The sequence below is a fragment of the Gopherus flavomarginatus genome, chromosome 21 (assembly GCF_025201925.1).
Source record: "Gopherus flavomarginatus isolate rGopFla2 chromosome 21, rGopFla2.mat.asm, whole genome shotgun sequence".
Lineage (NCBI taxonomy): Eukaryota > Metazoa > Chordata > Testudines > Testudinidae > Gopherus > Gopherus flavomarginatus.
The window spans coordinates 1358487-1375218 of record NC_066637.1 but is presented as its reverse complement, the minus strand read 5'-3'; the positions used below and the strand labels follow the sequence as shown (position 1 = coordinate 1375218).

The window sequence follows — 16732 nt, the reverse complement described above, 5'->3', positions numbered from 1 at the left end:
AGCTGTTCCACGCTCACAAAATATTTTAGGCAGATGAATAATTGACTGTCACAATTAAATCAAAATTGTTTGGAAAGTATTCCTGCCAAATGCTAGACACAAATGTAGGCTTCAAACAGGGTCTTTGAGTGACAGCCTCTTTGTAGGGTAAATAAGCCAAGCCAGCTATAGTGAGAACAGAAGGGAAGGTGCTCCCTTACCTGCTACTGTCTTTCCCGAAGGAGCTGTTTTTGAACTGAAATTACACACACAAACAGCATTACCTAGTAAACCCCTTCATGCTTTTCAGCAAAGGCTCAGTTTCCTGCATGCAATCAGCACGCTATGGTGGTGGTGTTTAAGAATGGGCAAAAGGGTAGGGATGGGAAGAGTTGGGAGAATGACTTTGTGTTCTGCACTTGATGACTTGTTAGGGAATTGTTTTGAAGTGACTGTATTAACTGTGAGGGATGGAATCTGGAAAGTGAGCAGGTGTGGACGTCCTGGGTGGTGGGTGAGGCAAGAGGCCAACAGAAAAGTGAATTTTTGTAGAGAATCAGGAGGAGAGGAAGGTCCGCAGAGCAAGAGTCAATGGAGCGTGTGCCGGGCAAAAGCCCAGTTTGGAGTACGCCGAGCTAATGTCTGTGTGAGGGCACATCTTTTGAGGCCCAGCTGCCTGCTGAGGTGAACTCCGATGCATGGAAAGAAATCCTTCTGGCCCCAAATCAGTGGCACATCTGATATCCCCTAACCCTGCCCAGAAGTGCAGAAGCCCTCCCAGAGTGAGGGTGAGGAAGGAAGTCAGCCTGTGTCAGTTGCAGAGGGATATTACTCCAGGTTTAGATTTAGTTTTGACAGGTCTATCTCAGCCATGATGTTAACATAAAAGTGTAATTAGAGAGGCAGCATCCTGCACTCATATTCAGAGCCTCCCTTCTGCGTTCCCCCTCTTGGAAGCCAACGTTGGAGGAGTCATTGGGATGTCATTTCTGTGCAGTGTCTGCCAGTCGGGTTTGAACCCAGAATCTTCAGCCTCACAGCAAAGAGTGTAAGGAGTAACTCTTGTTAGTTTTAGCTGCTAAGAGTGGTAAGCCGTTCTCCTTAAGTGAACCTAGCAGAGGAGGGGGACAGAACACTCACTTTGACAGTGTGTACGTACAGTGTGGGCATAGGGCACATTTCTGTCGTCACTTTCCACTCACTTGATTCTAATTACCTTAATCCATGAGATGGGCATCATCCACATACAGAATGTGAACCTGACCAAGGTACATCAGTGAACTTAACCCAACTAAGTGCCCAGGTGCTGTAAATAATCATCTCCATAATGTGACTATGCAAACCTTACAGAAACCTGATCTGATTTGTAACATCAAGACATTACATCACTGTTAGTAACAAATGTTGTATTCTAAATATGCAAAATACTTCTACATTAACCTAAATAACACCAATAAATTCCAAAGCTTAGCATAAATCTGCAAACCGCTAATGGAAGGCTGTGCAGTTTGTTCCTCTTTGGAGCAGTCTGGAGTCATGCATAATGCAGTAGTGCAACCACTAACAGAAGCTCACACACAATCATTTACATTTCTTTTTATGTACCCGAGAAACTGATCTTTGAAGTGCTCCCTGACGGCCCCGGCAGCATCCTGAGGGACCAGTCCAGTTCCCTCCTTCCGTCCACTGCAGACTACAGGGAGTGGAATAAGAACTGTCATGCTATTCCCCTGAATTTATGGTTTGTCATTATTTGGTGAGATGTTTCAGGCTTTGCCCACTTACGAATCCTCTCAGAGAGGCCGGGACCCTGCTGTGCAGTTGTATGTCAAAAGAGCAGAGCACACGAGATCTTGCAGACCTGCTAGGAGACTGTCATCCTCTGATCAGAGCAAGCAACCCACACAGGCCCCGGGAACAGCGCAGTCCCTTGCCTGCCCAGGCTCAGGTGCAGCAGGAACGTTACACCAGCATTCGGAAGTGGAGTCAAAGATGCTGTAGAGGCAAATAGCACTTTCTTCATATCGAAGGAGCTACGTCTATGCCACGTGTTCCTCGGTCTGTCTCACTACATTAAAACAAACCCTGAACGATCATCCCCTATGTCTCTTGATTGGACACTGTCTTAACTTTTATGGTATTTGCATTATTCCCAGAGATGCATTTAAAACTTATATTTCTTATGAAAGCGAATTTCATATTGACTCCATTGCCCCTGTGGCAGGAGTGAGTGACGTGCCTGTCATTCAGTCTGTGCATGGCCATCAGTGTCCTGCTGGAAGTGTCTGTACCCCAGGGACCTTGCTGTTGGCCTTCAGTGTTCGGCTGTAACCACCAATCATTGCTCTTTTCTTTTCTTTCTTTTTTTTTAAGTTACAAATTAAAGCAAATTTCCATCATTCTTGGTCTATGACAGTGGGTCACTTTCCTACACAAGTATGATATTCTGCTGTGCGTGCCACAGGCCTCCAGTGCCAGGGTAGTAATACGAGGGGAAGTATTGTCTGTGGCATCCCTGGTATGGGCTTATTCCTGTTGGGAAGGAGGTGACTTTGAGGGGAGATGACAGGAACGTCAAAATTAAGAAATGAGATGGAGAGAAATTTGACACGCTGTGGGGAAGGAGACCAGGAACATAGTGTGGAAATTGGAAAGCCAGTGGGGAATCTGGGCAGAATGCCTGCATGCCAAGGGGCACAAACCACCTCTCTCTGTCATAGTCTTCACAAGATGAGTAGTTATGGAGTGAGTTAACATGGAAGGTGATTGAAGCAGAGGTATGTGAGTTTCAAAGACTTCAGCTTTCATGTCTGAGAATGGGGAGATGTCTGGGTCTGGTTAAAATGGAGGAAGGAATCTATAAGAAGTTTTAAAGACTGACCTTTTAATGAGCTTGTAGTTAGATGACCTGAAACTATGTGTGTTCCCATGGTTTCTCAAATGCAATATGGGAAGGCTGGTTCTTCCAATCCTGGGTGCACTCAGAGGGTGAGAGTGATCTTGGCATCAGCCATAAAACTGAATGGAAACAGCCGACCCCATTGTGCACTATTCCTCAATAACAGAACATTCTAGGAGGTGGGTTGATGAAAGCTCATGTCACTTCCTGAAAGCTGGTTGCAGTCTAGGGGTGCATCTACACAGGGATAAAAGCCCCGTGACTGGCCCAGATCAGCTGACTCAGGCCATGGGTCTGGCCAACATTCAAGCTCAGGCAGGACTCTGAGCTCTGGGACTCTTCCCCCTCACAGGGTCCCAGACATCTGCACAGCAGTTTTTCAGCCCCAGAGCTGAGCCCCACAAGCCCGAGTCAGCTGATGTGGGCTAGCTGCGGGGCTTTTATCCCCATGTAGACGTAGCCTGTGGGGCTTGTGTCCCTGATGAATCAGGCCCAGGCTTCTGTGCCTAATGTTTTCAGTGATTTCCTGCATTTGATGTTGCTCTCTCCTTTGTTGTGAACCTTGCTTTATATTTTCTTCTTCACTTGTGTTGCTGGAGATAGTTCTTGAACAGCTTTCTACATGCAGAGGAGAATGGTTTATGACAAAGTGCCCTGTGGTTTCTTTTCTGTTTTTAAGTCCCCTCTGAATATTTCCACTAGCTTTCCACATGTCTCTTTAGTTACCGTGCTCCTGTAACACTTCTCCTTCTGGGGAGTGTCAAAGGGTTAAAAAAAAGAGAGGGAGAGAAGACCTTGAAAGTAATTAATAGAACTGGTGAGAGTGTCTCCTGGAGAAGAAAAGCACATAATGTGGGTTTTTTCTGTTTGCCTCCTCCTCACTCTTTGTGAGTAATTACATGTAGGTGTCTTGGGGTGGGAGTATTTATAGACACTCCACATTTTTGGAGTGTTGAAATTTTCCTTTTGTAGCACTCTCGTTATAAAAGGCAGTGAAAGTACAGTGTGTGCCAGGCACCCAGATTGCTTTTACTTTGTAGCAACTTTAATTAGAAATGACAATGGAATTTTAAAGGAATTTTAATATTGCTCAGATTTGTAAATAGAGCAATTACGGTAATTTTACTATTACTTTAGGGGTGTCTCAAAAGCCCCTTGATCCTTAAGATACTAGCTTTCTAGCTATATGAGGCTGGACCCCACTATTATAAGGTATTCAAAAGCAAACTATAAAGAAATCATAATTGGGCTTGTGGCCTTTTTTACTTGTTTGACGTAAGATCTGAAAATTTTTAATAAATGCCTTTCTACATTGTTTTCATTAATTCTCCAGCAAAAACATACAGAGTGTCCCTTTTGTGTTTGAAGGGCTGGGGCTATTGAGATTTTCACAGACAGCCTTTTTCCTGCATGTGTGTTAGGCAGTGGAGTTTGATGAGTGTTTTAACAAGGCCTTGTCTATGCTGGGGGGACAAGCGTTGCGTTTACTGCATTTATGTTGGTGATATAAGTAGCATTCTGATATGGAACTTAGCAGATGGCAATTGCTGCTTGCACTCATCCCTGAGTCCCTCTCAGAATCAAAAGGTTAGCACAAGAGGGAAATTTAAAAAATGAATCTTTTCACTGGAAAGTAGAAAGGAAACCACTGTCACAGCTTTCAAAGGTACAAAGCCCTCTGCGTTTCCCATTTCCCCCAAGATGCCGTGCACACATGAAGCAGAAGAAGGTCCGTCCTCTCTGAAATATAGCTTTGATGAGCTGGAAACATTTTATGTGCAATTTTTGTAGATTCTATTATTTGGTGAGGGAAGGAGCTGCTTGAGGGAGCGAGAGGTGAAGTTATTGTAGATACCACTGAACTCAACACTAACAGATCACAGTAACTGCTGGTCTCTACTATTCTGAACAGAGCAGCACCTGAGAGAATCTCCCAGATCACTCTTGTAACTGCTGGCGAATATTGACAGTATCGACAGTAAATAGTTTTAAGCCACTTGTCACCGTGGTATCTGAGCTCCTAATGGCAATAACAGTCACTTTTTTATGGACGTTGGCTTTCTTTTGTCCCAGTCTCCCCTCCCCAGCCCCCCCAGCTTGTTTGGAAGTCCCGGGTCAGTGTAGCAGTGTCTGGTAGTCTCAGAATGCAACACAACCCTGGTTAGTCAGCTGCCCTTAATTACTGGCAGTTGTTGCATACTGTATTTCAATGGCCCTGAACTGGGATTTTCACAGTCTACAATCTTTGAGAGGGTCTCGTAAAAACGTTAGCAAATGATGCCTTCAGAGCAGAAAGTGTTTATTGCTGTATCCTGTAGTTCCCCTCTCCTGATGTGTTCTTGTTTTCTGGGAACTGTAGGACAAGAAATAAATATGAATTTCTTTTAGCTTCTAGGAAAGGATGTCCCTGCAATCATATTGTCCTGAGGCCTGACCCAAGGAGAGAAGCGGGAAACTTCATTTTACAGAAAGCCTTTTCACTTACAAACAACCTTTAAAAGCTCAAAGATCAAACACTGCTGTCTGTCTGTCTCTGTCTGAAACACAGTTTTGGGTTGGGATACACAGGCTTATTTGTTGTTTCATTAACAATTACATGATATCTTTTCTTTTAAGATTCCCAGCACTATAATGAAACAACTTTAAAGGCTGCTCTGACTGATACTAACAAATGGTCACAAATTTGTGTTAAAAAAAAATCTGAGTTCAGACCTTTATTCGGTCAGTTGGTAAGGGCTACAGACATTGCAGAGAACCCCTGTGTTAGGGAATATAGGAACTGCCATATATCATCAGACCAGTGATCCATCTAGTCCAATATCACACCTCTGACAGTGGCCAACACCAGATATTTCACAGGGAAGTGCAGGAAATCTTGTGATGGATAATTTTGAAATAATCTGTCAATGGCAGATTTTCTGTCTAACGCCAGTTTTCTCAGTTAGGTGGTGGTTGGTTTAAGCCAGGGGTAGGCAAACTACGACCTGTGGGCCAGATCCGGCCTGTCAGGGCTTTGGATCCGGCCCACGGGATTGCCACACCCATGGTGCCGCATGCCCTGTGCTGCTCCCAGAAGCGGACGGCACCACGTCCCTGCGGCCCCTGGGGGAATAGGGGCAGAGGGCTCTGTGTGCTGCCCTCGCCTGCAGATACCAGCCCCCACAGCTCCCATTGGCTGGGAATAGGGAACTGCGGCCAATGGGAGCTTCGGGGGAGGTACCCACAGGCAAGGGCAGTGCACAGAGCCCTTTGCTCCCCCTCCCCTAGGGGCTGCAGGGACGTGGTGCCGTCCGCTTCTGGGAGTGGCACGGGGCCCGTCTTAGCCTCACTTCACACCGCTGCCACCCTACAGCTGCTCACTGGGCTGGAGCCTGCACCTCAAACTCCTGCACCCCAACCCTCTGCTGCACCCCTCCTGCACCCCAGGCCCCTGCCATGAGCCCCCTCCTCCGCCCCAACCTCTTGCCCTGAGCCCCCTTCTGCACCCTGCACTCCCTCCCGCACCCCAACCCCCAGCCCTATATTCATGGCCCTGCATGCAATTTCCCCATCCAGGCCAAAAAGTTTGCCCACCCCTGGTTTAAGCACTGGAAAGTTTAAGCCTTTTAAATGTTTTTATCCTATCTGCTATAACTGTGGATATTCTCATTATCCACATAAATTTGGATCCTTTTGTGAATCCTGCTAAGATCATAAACTCACATATGTTAAGGCCAGAAGGGACCATCAGGGTCATCTAATCTGACCTCCTGCACATCACAGGCCACAGAACCTCACCCACCCATCCTGTCATACGCCCATAACCTCTGGCTTAGTTACTAAGTCCTTGTATCTTGATTTAAAGACTCCAGCTACAGAGCTCTTGGCCTTAATGATATCTTGTGGTAGTAGTTCCATTGATTAATTATATCCCACGTAAAATAATTTTTGGTCTCTTTGCTACTAAAAGTTTTTAGTTTCAGGGGAAAAACCCTTCAAGCTTCAGAGATCTTCATGTTTCTTCTTCCAGCTTGAAGCAAAAGCCTAAAAGAGGCAGCTGTTTTATCCAAATAAAAACCTGGAACATGAGAAATAACACCCTGGTGGTTTTTTCCCAAAGTCTTCAAAGCATTCTGCTCCATCTCCCATTTTATATATTTAGTAAATGTATATGAAGGCTGCTAAATGCTGTCTAAAGCTACAAATTGATTGGAGTGTTTATTTTGGATTACTTGAGCGTTGCTCAAGGTAATTGTTTTTCATTATAATGCTTACAAACAGGCTCTAAGAAATAGAAATTATTGCCGTTAAAGTGTGTGTGTATTTGTTAAAAGTTAAACTTTTATTCTCTTTATCAGACTGTAAAGCTCTTTCCAATAGCTTCTTGCTGGGGAGTAGGCTCTTTGCCCCATGCCATGTTCATCCCCTCACCTGCAGTTCTTGTAACCTGCACTATGCTGGGCTGTCACTCCCCCTTACATAAAACAGCCACACAAAGCAAGCTCTCCTGTGCAGGTTAGAGCAGGTCAGTGCAGCATTCAGATATTGAAGGAAGAATGCGTTCATCTTACTAATGCTAATATCTCCCCATTACGAAACTGAGTCAGTGGCCCATGGTGTATTAAACTGCTGTAGTTTCCTCATTTCATTCTTTTTAATTCCTCTTAATTCTTTGTTTTGTCTAGAATCCTGGAATTATGAGCTGGAATGTGCCACACAGTCCATTCCCTGCTGACCAGGCCTGGACTGTGGCAATCCCTACAATAGATCTTCTAGAGTTTTGTTTAGTCTAGTTTTAAATGATCCCATAATCTTCGTTCCTGTCTTTGGCACAGAGCAGTGGTTAGAATTCAGAAAAGGAATGACCTCCTTTTCATGAAATGATACTGACATTCTTTTGCCTTCAATATAAAATTCCTAAACAGTGATTAGGCGGAATATTAGAGGCAGATAAATGAGGAATTTAAATTCATTAAGATTTCCTTAATTTCTCTATTTTCAGGTTTCTTTGCAGTTTAATACATTATCTTGTACTGTGGCATCTGCTTTTGCTGATTCATTCAAACAAGCTCTAACCTTTAGTCAGAGACACTGACAGTGATAGCTGTCAACAGACAAGGGCTTGCAGCCTGAACCAGGATTTGTAGGTGTGTGACATGAGGAAGGATGATTCTCTGTGCATGAATTTAGGGCCCCCTTCAAGATAAAGTGTACTGTGAGGATGAAGATGATGCACTGATTCTTCAAGGAGACACTGTGGATGTATTTTGACAGCTGATTGGCTGAGTGACATTGCTGAGAGCCTTGGAGAAGTCGTTGGTTTTCCCAACCAAGTGCCCTGACTGTAAATACCAAACAGACGAGGCTCTGAGCCTAGTGAAGAGTAAGTCAGATGGAACTGGGCAGCAGCTGGCTGTGTGGGCCAGCTAGCGCAAGGAGAGAGTGCATGGCTAAGGAAAGGCTGCAAAAGCATATTCCAGGGGCTGCAATATCCCGTCCTCATGCATCTGTGGAGTCCTGGCTGGGCTGCATGCTGGGGATTTCTCTCCAGTGCTACCACTGGAGCCTCATTGTCCCTGCAGCTGGTACATTGCCTAGCTGCAGGAGAAGGCCTGCATCATGGCTTTGTGCCAGCCCTGGCTTTGCATGACTCCAAGGCCCCTGCGCAGGAGGGGAAAGGCGGGAGGCCAGCCCAGAGCAAAGCTGCCTCTCTTTTGTGTAGCTGGAACTATCACTAACTGCCCTGGGTCAAAGCTGCAGAGGAGGGGCAGGATTTTTGGCCTTGGCCACTTTTTTGCTTACAAGCGCCCCTGCACCTCGGTGCAGCTCGGGTCCCACTGATATTCATGATTGCGAATGGCCAGGATAATACCTCTCCAGTGTGCTGCAGCCAGAATAGCCTTCGCTACCCACTGCTTCATGTGGGCTGCTCCTCCTTGAGTCTTGGCATCCGCTTCCACATCTGACTCCAACTCCACATCCTCTCTTAGCGCTGCTCCTGCTACTCTCCTGCTCATGCCCTGTCAGCCACCATCTCTGCCTGCCCTGCAGTTCCCTGGTCTTGCCTAGCAACACTGCACAATCCTGAGTGCTGCGTCCTCTACTTGGAGGACCTCCGGGCACCTGTGCTGACTCTCTCCTATACAGGACACTTCTTTGGCATAGCCTTTCATTGCTGAACGGTGCCCCACCACGCCTATCTGTGCCTGGCCTGGGACCCTCAAACATGAAAGGCTCAGTGCAAGCCGAATGGCTGGAACTTGGGTTTGGATGCGTCTTCGCTGCTGACTCAACTCAGGTTATCGGCACCTAGGTTAGCTTAGCCCAGGTGTGTGCAGCCACCCAGCAAGGCCAGATTCAAGTGGTTAGATCCACACTGTGACTGCATTCCCCTTTGCGTGTCTCTAAGATGTCTGGGGTCATAGCCCGTGGCACTGGAGGACTATCAGCATGTAAGTGGGGCAGCCTGGGTTTTCACTGCAAAGTGGGTGGGTCACCAGCCTGAGTGTAAACACCACTTGGGCTTCAGACTGTGCCCCAGCATGAGCCAGGCAGCTGAAGTCGAAAGCACAACCACACTCAGCCAGAGGGCTTTGTGGGTGGGCAGGAGCTGAGTTCGGAGCAGCGCTCAGGTCAGAGCCTGAGTTAACAAGGCCTTAGCCAGGGCTCCACATTACCTTCCGTTTCAGCCCTCCCATCTGTGCACACTGAGGCTCAGATCCCCTGAGCTGCTTGAGGCTGCAGCTCTGCTTCTGAGCTCAGGAGATGCAGAGCAGATTGTGGTAACTGGGGTGGAGGATCAAAGTGCGGGAGCAAATGGATGGGGGCGGGAGGGGAGGGCAGCTGGTACTGTGCAATGCCTCTTGCATCAGAGGTTTCATTTGCAGGTATTTAGAGATGAAACCTTCGCTCTGTGAACAGAGTGGCCCAGAAGCCCACGGTGTGGGTGAGGGGGACTGGTGGTGTGATGGGCAGGGATTGAATCTAGAAAATAATTGTAGGAGCAAGAGAGACCATTTGTTACCCTGGTAGTAAATGATTGTGTCCAGGCGAGTATTCCCGAGTCCTGGAAAATTCCTTTGGTTAACTGTCCTGTCCAGCATCCATCTCACAACAGGCTCTGCGCTAGTAGCTGGGCAGCTCAGGGCTGAGAGGGTTCAGGGAAAGTACCTGCAGATGTAGGTGAGGCTTGAAACAGGCGCTTTGTAGAACCGACCCAAGCTGCCCTCTCAGCTTTCTCATCCCCGGACATGGAGCTTTCTCGAACATAGAGTCTGACATAGGAAAGAGAAAATCCCAGGTTCTCTGGGACCATTACCTATCACACAGCCCCCACCCTGCTTCCCTCGCTGTACTGCAGGGTGCTGTGTGACCAGGAAAGGGGTCTTTGCAGAAATTAAAATAAGCCACATGCGTGGGGTCTGTCTCGCTAATCCTGTTCAGTGTTTTCCTTCTTGTTTCTTCAGCCTCATGTTCTAAGTAGCTGTGTTTATGTTACATACATCACATTCCTTCCCTGAGCTAAAACAGAAGCAAAATAATGTTCATCGTTCACCCTGTCCAAGAGAGAGATGAACAGAAACAGCCCCAATATTTAGGGCTAAAATATTGCCTGATAAAATGTCCTCTCTAAATGAAGAAGGAAAGCCAGAGCTCATGCCGTCCTAACTGAAGAGCCCAGCAGAGGTTTTTAGCATGAGATGTGCTATGCTGCCCATCACTCTGCCCTGCCTGTCACTATTGCTTAGAACTTTATTCCTTTCTACTGGAAAGTGTCCTCAATTTGCTGACCCTTCCGATGGTCTGGAGTCGTGAAGGACTTTCACTCGGGTAGTATACGTTAACTTTGATCTGCTTGGCCTCTAACCGAGAGTTCCATCACCTTCTGTCTCTTTGTTCTTTGTCTTCTGTCAGAACCATTCAGATCTATTCTGGGGCTTCAAGTGAGTCTGGCAGTTCCCAAGAAAGAAATCCATTTGATGTGTGTGGTTATGCTGAGAAATCTAATGGAAGAGCAAACCCTGGGTAAACATCCTCATTGTGCTGCTTGCTGAGATAGAGCAGCCTTTAGAATTTCAAGCCATAATTTGTATTCAAATGAAGGTCATTTGAAAGGTGTAACATAGTAAACAGCCATTATTTCATTTTGATAGTGGTACTAAAATTATAGTGTTGGTTGAATTATTTTAGTATAGGACCATTACCAGCTCCCTAAAACACTTCTAGGAATTTTTATATCAGTGCTGCAGTCCTGAAATTAGAGGAAAATTAAAAATCATGAGGCTGTGATGGTGTAATTTTTTGAGAGCATGTCTTGGTTTTTATAGTATTTTTCCTTTCTCCTTCACTTCTGCGCCAAAACAGAAATGTGTGTGCTTTGTCTGAGGTTGCCGTTGACATATTGCTGCTGCTGCTCTTCCTCACTCATTTTCTACCATGAGATGTCTCTGTTTTGAGTGCAAATTGTATTAGGATAGTGTTGTCATCCCTGCAGCTGGCACTGTATGGTGTGTTTTGCTGACCTACTCCTAGCAGCATCTGCATTGGGCTCTGGTACCGTTTGTCTGAGTGCAACATGTCTATTCTCATCAGCACCTCAAAAGTTATTGGTCTGCTCTACTTTCCATGATGCTTTTCCTAGTATAAGAAGAGGGGAGAGGTCTGGAGTGTTGCAGGGCAGGTATGAGTCAGGGAGAATCTGTCAATCTGCAAGCTCAGGCTCGGCTGGGAAGCGGAGTCCAAGCTATGGAGGATGTGGAGCGGAGATAGTCAATTATATTTTGTCAAGTTCCAAATTTCAAGGTATAGTCGAGGTTCAGATTCCAGAGAAAATATTTTAAAAACTAACAATGATGATGATAATAATAATAAGTAAGTAAATAGATTTTGGTGTTCGTTCAAAAGCATCTGGTGGTCTGGATTTGGATCACAGACTGCCTATTGACTGCTACTGATTTGCAGTATGCTCTGTATTACAGTTCAGATCACTACCTCAGAAGAGCATTCTCTTTTACTTTTCTGTCTTTCTTAAGGTGCCAGAGCTTTGCTATCTTTGAGGACTGGGTTTTTCTCTGGTATTATATCTGCTGGGATGGAGGGGCTGTGAGTTTATCACATCTAAGCAGAGTTAGCCCTAGTCAGAGTACGGATGAGAAACCTCCAATGGAAACTGAGATGTTGCAGAAAGTGGCGGTGGTGATTCAGCAAGTGACACTCTTGCTTCTAAATCTGGGCTGAGTAGAGCTGTGCAGGGCCGGAACTTCATTTCACTGCCAGTTCCATGATTTGAAAATTTGATTTTGTTCTGAATTGGCATGAAAGCAGATTTTCAAAATTTCCCGCAAAACAATTAAAAATGATCTTGGGTCATTTCACTTTGATTTAGACTTTTACAATTTGTTTCAATATAAAATATTTTTCTAAATGAAAAATCAAAACCGTCTGTTCCCCAAATGTGAAAATGGACCCTTGGAGTGCTATTTGAATGCTTTCTTTTGCAATTTTTGTCAATCAAATTTCATCAGAATTGACACATTCCCACAGAAGGTTTTTTTGACGAAATTGCATTTCTGGTGGAAAATGCCCTGTCAGAAGATGTTTGGTTCGCTCTAGTACTGAGCAGTGGGTCGAAATGGTGCTGTGCTACAAGAGGTATTAATTCTGTTGTAAGGAAACCCAAAGCTCTGAGCACTAACAATCCCACGGCACTTTTCAGAAGAGCCATTGAGGAGCCAAGAGAGCTTGCAGGATCTGCAAGGTTACACATCCATCCATATTGTCAAGCATTTGGGTTTATAATTCTAACACTGGTGGAGAGGAGAAGCTGAGAGGCCTCGAGTCTCTTGTCTGTCCTGTAACCTTCAGCGATTATTTGGGGTGGGGAGTTAAGCTTCAGATGCCTTACATGGGAGGATGTGTGAAGAAAGAGCCCAAGCCGTATTCAGTGGGATGTGTGTGTTTGGTGGGGTCGATCAGAACTGATGGCATGCATGGGGGGCAGAGTTTGTTTATTGGTGGGGAAATGAACAATATAAAATTAACGGGCACACAGTAAATGGATTAAATACTGGCTCAAAGTGTAACTGTAAATGAGAAATCATCACTGAGCGGGTCTGTTTCCAGTGGGTTCACTCAGGGATTTGTTCTTGGCAAATCTCTTTAACATCTTTATCAGTGACCTGGAAGATAATCACCTCTGATAAAGGTTTCAGATTTCACAAAATTGGGGGAGTGATAAATATTGAAGGTCGGGTCACTGAGTCTGAGCAATCCAGATCACTTGGTAAACTGGGCACAAACAAACAATATGTTTTTTAATAGGCTAAATGTAAATCTGTACATGTGGGAACAAAGAATAGAGTCCATCGGGGAACTATCCTGGGAAGCAGGAACTGAAAAACATTTGGGGGTTGTGGTGGAGATTGAGCTGAATGTGAGCTCCCAGTGTGATGCTGTGGCCAAAAGAGCTAATGCGATCCTGAGATGCATATACAGGGCAATCTTGCGTAGGTGTAGAGAGGTTATTTTACTTCTTTTTTTGGCACTGGTGCAACAGTTGCCAGAATACTGTCCCCCATTCTGCTGGCTACAATTTAAGAATCATGTTGATAAATTGGAAGGGGTTCGGAGAAGAGCCATAGGAATGATTAAAGAATTAGAAAACATGATTATGATGGTGGAGTCGAGCTCAATCTAGTTGGCTTAACGAAGAGAAGGGTAAGGGGTGACTTGATTACAGTCTATAAATATCTACATGGGGAAGAAATAATTATAAATGGGCTCTTCAATCTAGCAGAGAAAGATATAACACAATCCAATGGCTGGAAGTTGAAGTTAGACAAATTCAGACTGGAAATAAGGTGCAAAGGAAAAGGCGGGCAAAGGGGGTAATTGCCCAGGGCACAGGCAACATGCGCTGCCCCCGCCCTGAACGCCAACTCCGCAATTCCCATTGGCTGGAAACTGTGGCCAGTGGGAGCTGCGGGGGCAGCACCTGTGGGCAGCAGCATGCAGAGACCCCCTGGGCCCCCCACCTAGGAGCCGCTGCCAGAGGGGTGTGCTCGTTGCTTTTGGGAGCCATGCGACATAAGCGCCGATCCCTTCCTGCACCTCAATCGCCTTCCTCAGCCTAGAGCCTGCACCCTGCACCCAAACTCCCTCATGGACCCCTCACCCTCTCCCGCACCCAAACTCCTTGCCCCAGCCTGGTGAAAGTGAGTGAAGGTGGGGGAGAGTGAGCGACAGAGGGAGGAGGGATGGAGTGAGCAGGGGGTCCTTGGGGAAGGAGTGAGGCAGGGGGCAGGGCAAGGGTCTTTGGGCTTGTGCAATTTGACAGTTGGCAACCCTACCAGGCGGGCATGTGGAAGCCCTGGCTGTGCCAGAAAAGCGAGCCCAGCAGTACAGCTGGCAGCTCACTGGGCACCAGCCAGCGCAGGCGCAGCACTACCTGAATGTCTGTGGCTTGTACATGTGTGGGAGCCCATTGACTGTTCTGCTCTGGGGTCTGGAATTGCTGTTGGCCGGCCTGGGAACAGTTTACCAAAGGTCGTGCTGGATTCCCCATCACTGACCATTTTTAAATCAAGTTTGGGTGTTTTTCTGACACTAGGGATTATTGTGGGAAGGGATTATTGTGGGAAGTTCTCCGGCCTGTGTTATACAGGAGGTCAGACTAGATGATCACAGCGGTCTTTGGTCTTAGAATTTAGGAATCTAAGGGTGGCTGCATGGGTAGGCTTCATCTGGGCTGACAGGCTTAGGGTAAGTGCAATCAGAGTTGACACCGAGGCCTCCTGCCAAGACATACAGGATATGACTCCGCTGACTCAGGCCTTGTCTGCACCGGAGAGCTCACAGTGGCACAGCTGTACCAATGCAGTGCACTGCTGCAAGATCACGTGGGTAGCTGCTCTCTGCCAAAGGGGGAGGACTCTCCCATCGACATAATAAAACCACCCTCACGAGTGGCAGGAGCAGCTCTCCCACTAACATAGCGCTGTCCACTTGGGCAATTCTGTAATTTACATTGCTCGGGAGATGTTTTTTTCACACCGCAGCACCATAAGTTATACTGACAAAAGTGCTGGTATAGACAAGCCCTCAGGTTTGAAGGGCTCAGGCTGCAGGGCTATAAAACTGCTGTGTGGCCATGTGAGCTTGGGCTGGAGTCCCAGATCTGAGATCTTCCCCACCCAGGGCATCCCAGAGCCTGGGCTCCAGCCTGAGCCCAGACATCTACATTGTAGTTTTATAGCCCCACAGCCGGAGCACTGCGAGCCTGAGTCGGCTGACATGGGTCAGCCGTGGGTGTTTAATTGCAGGGTAGACACACCCAATATGGGTTTATTTCTAGGCCTAAGTCACATGCATTTGCTCAGGAGTCTGAAGCTAATAATCTCGTTACATGAGACAGGTCAATATTTGTTTGGGGCACTTCTCATCTCTTTATTGTACATCCTCTGTCTGTTTCCATCAATATACCCCTATAAATACATGGGGTGTATCAAGTGACTCAGAGGAGATGGAACTGATCTCATTAGAGAGGATTTTGCCTTCTATTTTTATAATTATTATTTATGTGTGGGGAGGGTGTATGTGGCGGGGGTGGGGGAGATGTGTCCTGATAAATTTAAATAGAGCTAGAATTTTATTATTAGGCCTAATTATTATGAAAACCAACATTCAGGTAGCAAATGGTTGGTCCTGAATGTTTAGTGGATAAACGGGCTTTAAAATAATCTTCACGAAAAGCTGAAGTCTTAAGGAAATCACAGTTTCCAATCTGAGAGCTGATTCATAGGGTTTAATTTCCCTGGCACATTCGTTTGCATCAATCATTTGAATGTCCAGCACCCTAACAGTAAAGCTCCATATGGCTGAATAATATGAAGAAGAATCAGGTGTCCATGATTCTGATTCCCAGAAACATCTGCCAAGACTAGGGATTTTCCTACTTTAAATCAGAGCCAGTTGCTCCATACTAGCCCAGGTGTACTGTCTGTAAATAGAAAGTGTGCGGGAACATTTTCAGTTCATTAATTTTAACCCTAAAAGATTTACATTAGCCATAACTGTTTAATAGGAATTCTGCTGTTACTTTCAGAGAAAAGAAAATATCGATTAATAGATGAGAGAAAAGATGATTGTTTCAAGAAGCATCCCAAAGTTAAGCAATACGGCAGCATCTGAAACATAGTTACTAATACCTCCTCTGTGTTATCTGTACAGCTCCTTACCCTCAAAAACAATTTAGAGTGTTTCAAAATAGGATGAACATTAAGGCAGTTGATGAACAAAACATACAGTGCAGGGGAAGGGAACTGCTTTGTGCAGCTTCTAATGTAAACCTAATTTAGATTTTCAATAAAAGAAGGTGCCATATCACCTTACTTCAGTGCTTTTCGTCATTATATTATGTTTAAGAAATACTTTATAGGGGAATAGATATGCACTTACAATCTCTCTGCATTTATTTTCTTTTAGGAATACATATGATAAAACTCCAAGTTAATAGAATGAAAATAATTTCTACAATAACAGTTCCAGCAAATCTCAGAATTACCAGGGTGAAGGTGGCTAGACAGAGTAAGGCAATTACGTCTATTATTAGTAGCACAGTGGAAGGATTGATGTACAATGGGCTGCGCGTAAGCAGAAGCCTTCAGACGTGAACTAAATTTTAATAGTGAAATTCTCATAGATTATAGCTCCCTTCATTAACATTTTCACACATCGCTGACTAACAAATGAGGAAAAGGGCCTTCTGTACCCGTGGATTTATAATGCTCTGAATGCTCTCTATACCTCTGTGTATGTGCTGAAGCTTAATCTTCCCCTAACCTGTGACTGCTAGTGGATTAACTCTTTCTGAACCAA

The 16732-nt window shown here is 45.6% G+C and overlaps 1 protein-coding gene and 1 long non-coding RNA gene across 8 annotated transcripts in view; one reads left to right on the top strand and one right to left on the bottom strand.

Moving 5' to 3' along the window:
- CAMTA1 (calmodulin binding transcription activator 1) overlaps positions 1 to 16732 on the top strand; it is an 863171-nt gene that overhangs the window by 139526 nt on the left and 706913 nt on the right. The gene's annotated exons all lie outside the window — the stretch shown is intronic.
- LOC127038748 (uncharacterized) overlaps positions 1 to 16732 on the bottom strand; it is a 471922-nt gene that overhangs the window by 148934 nt on the left and 306256 nt on the right. The window lies entirely within an intron of this gene.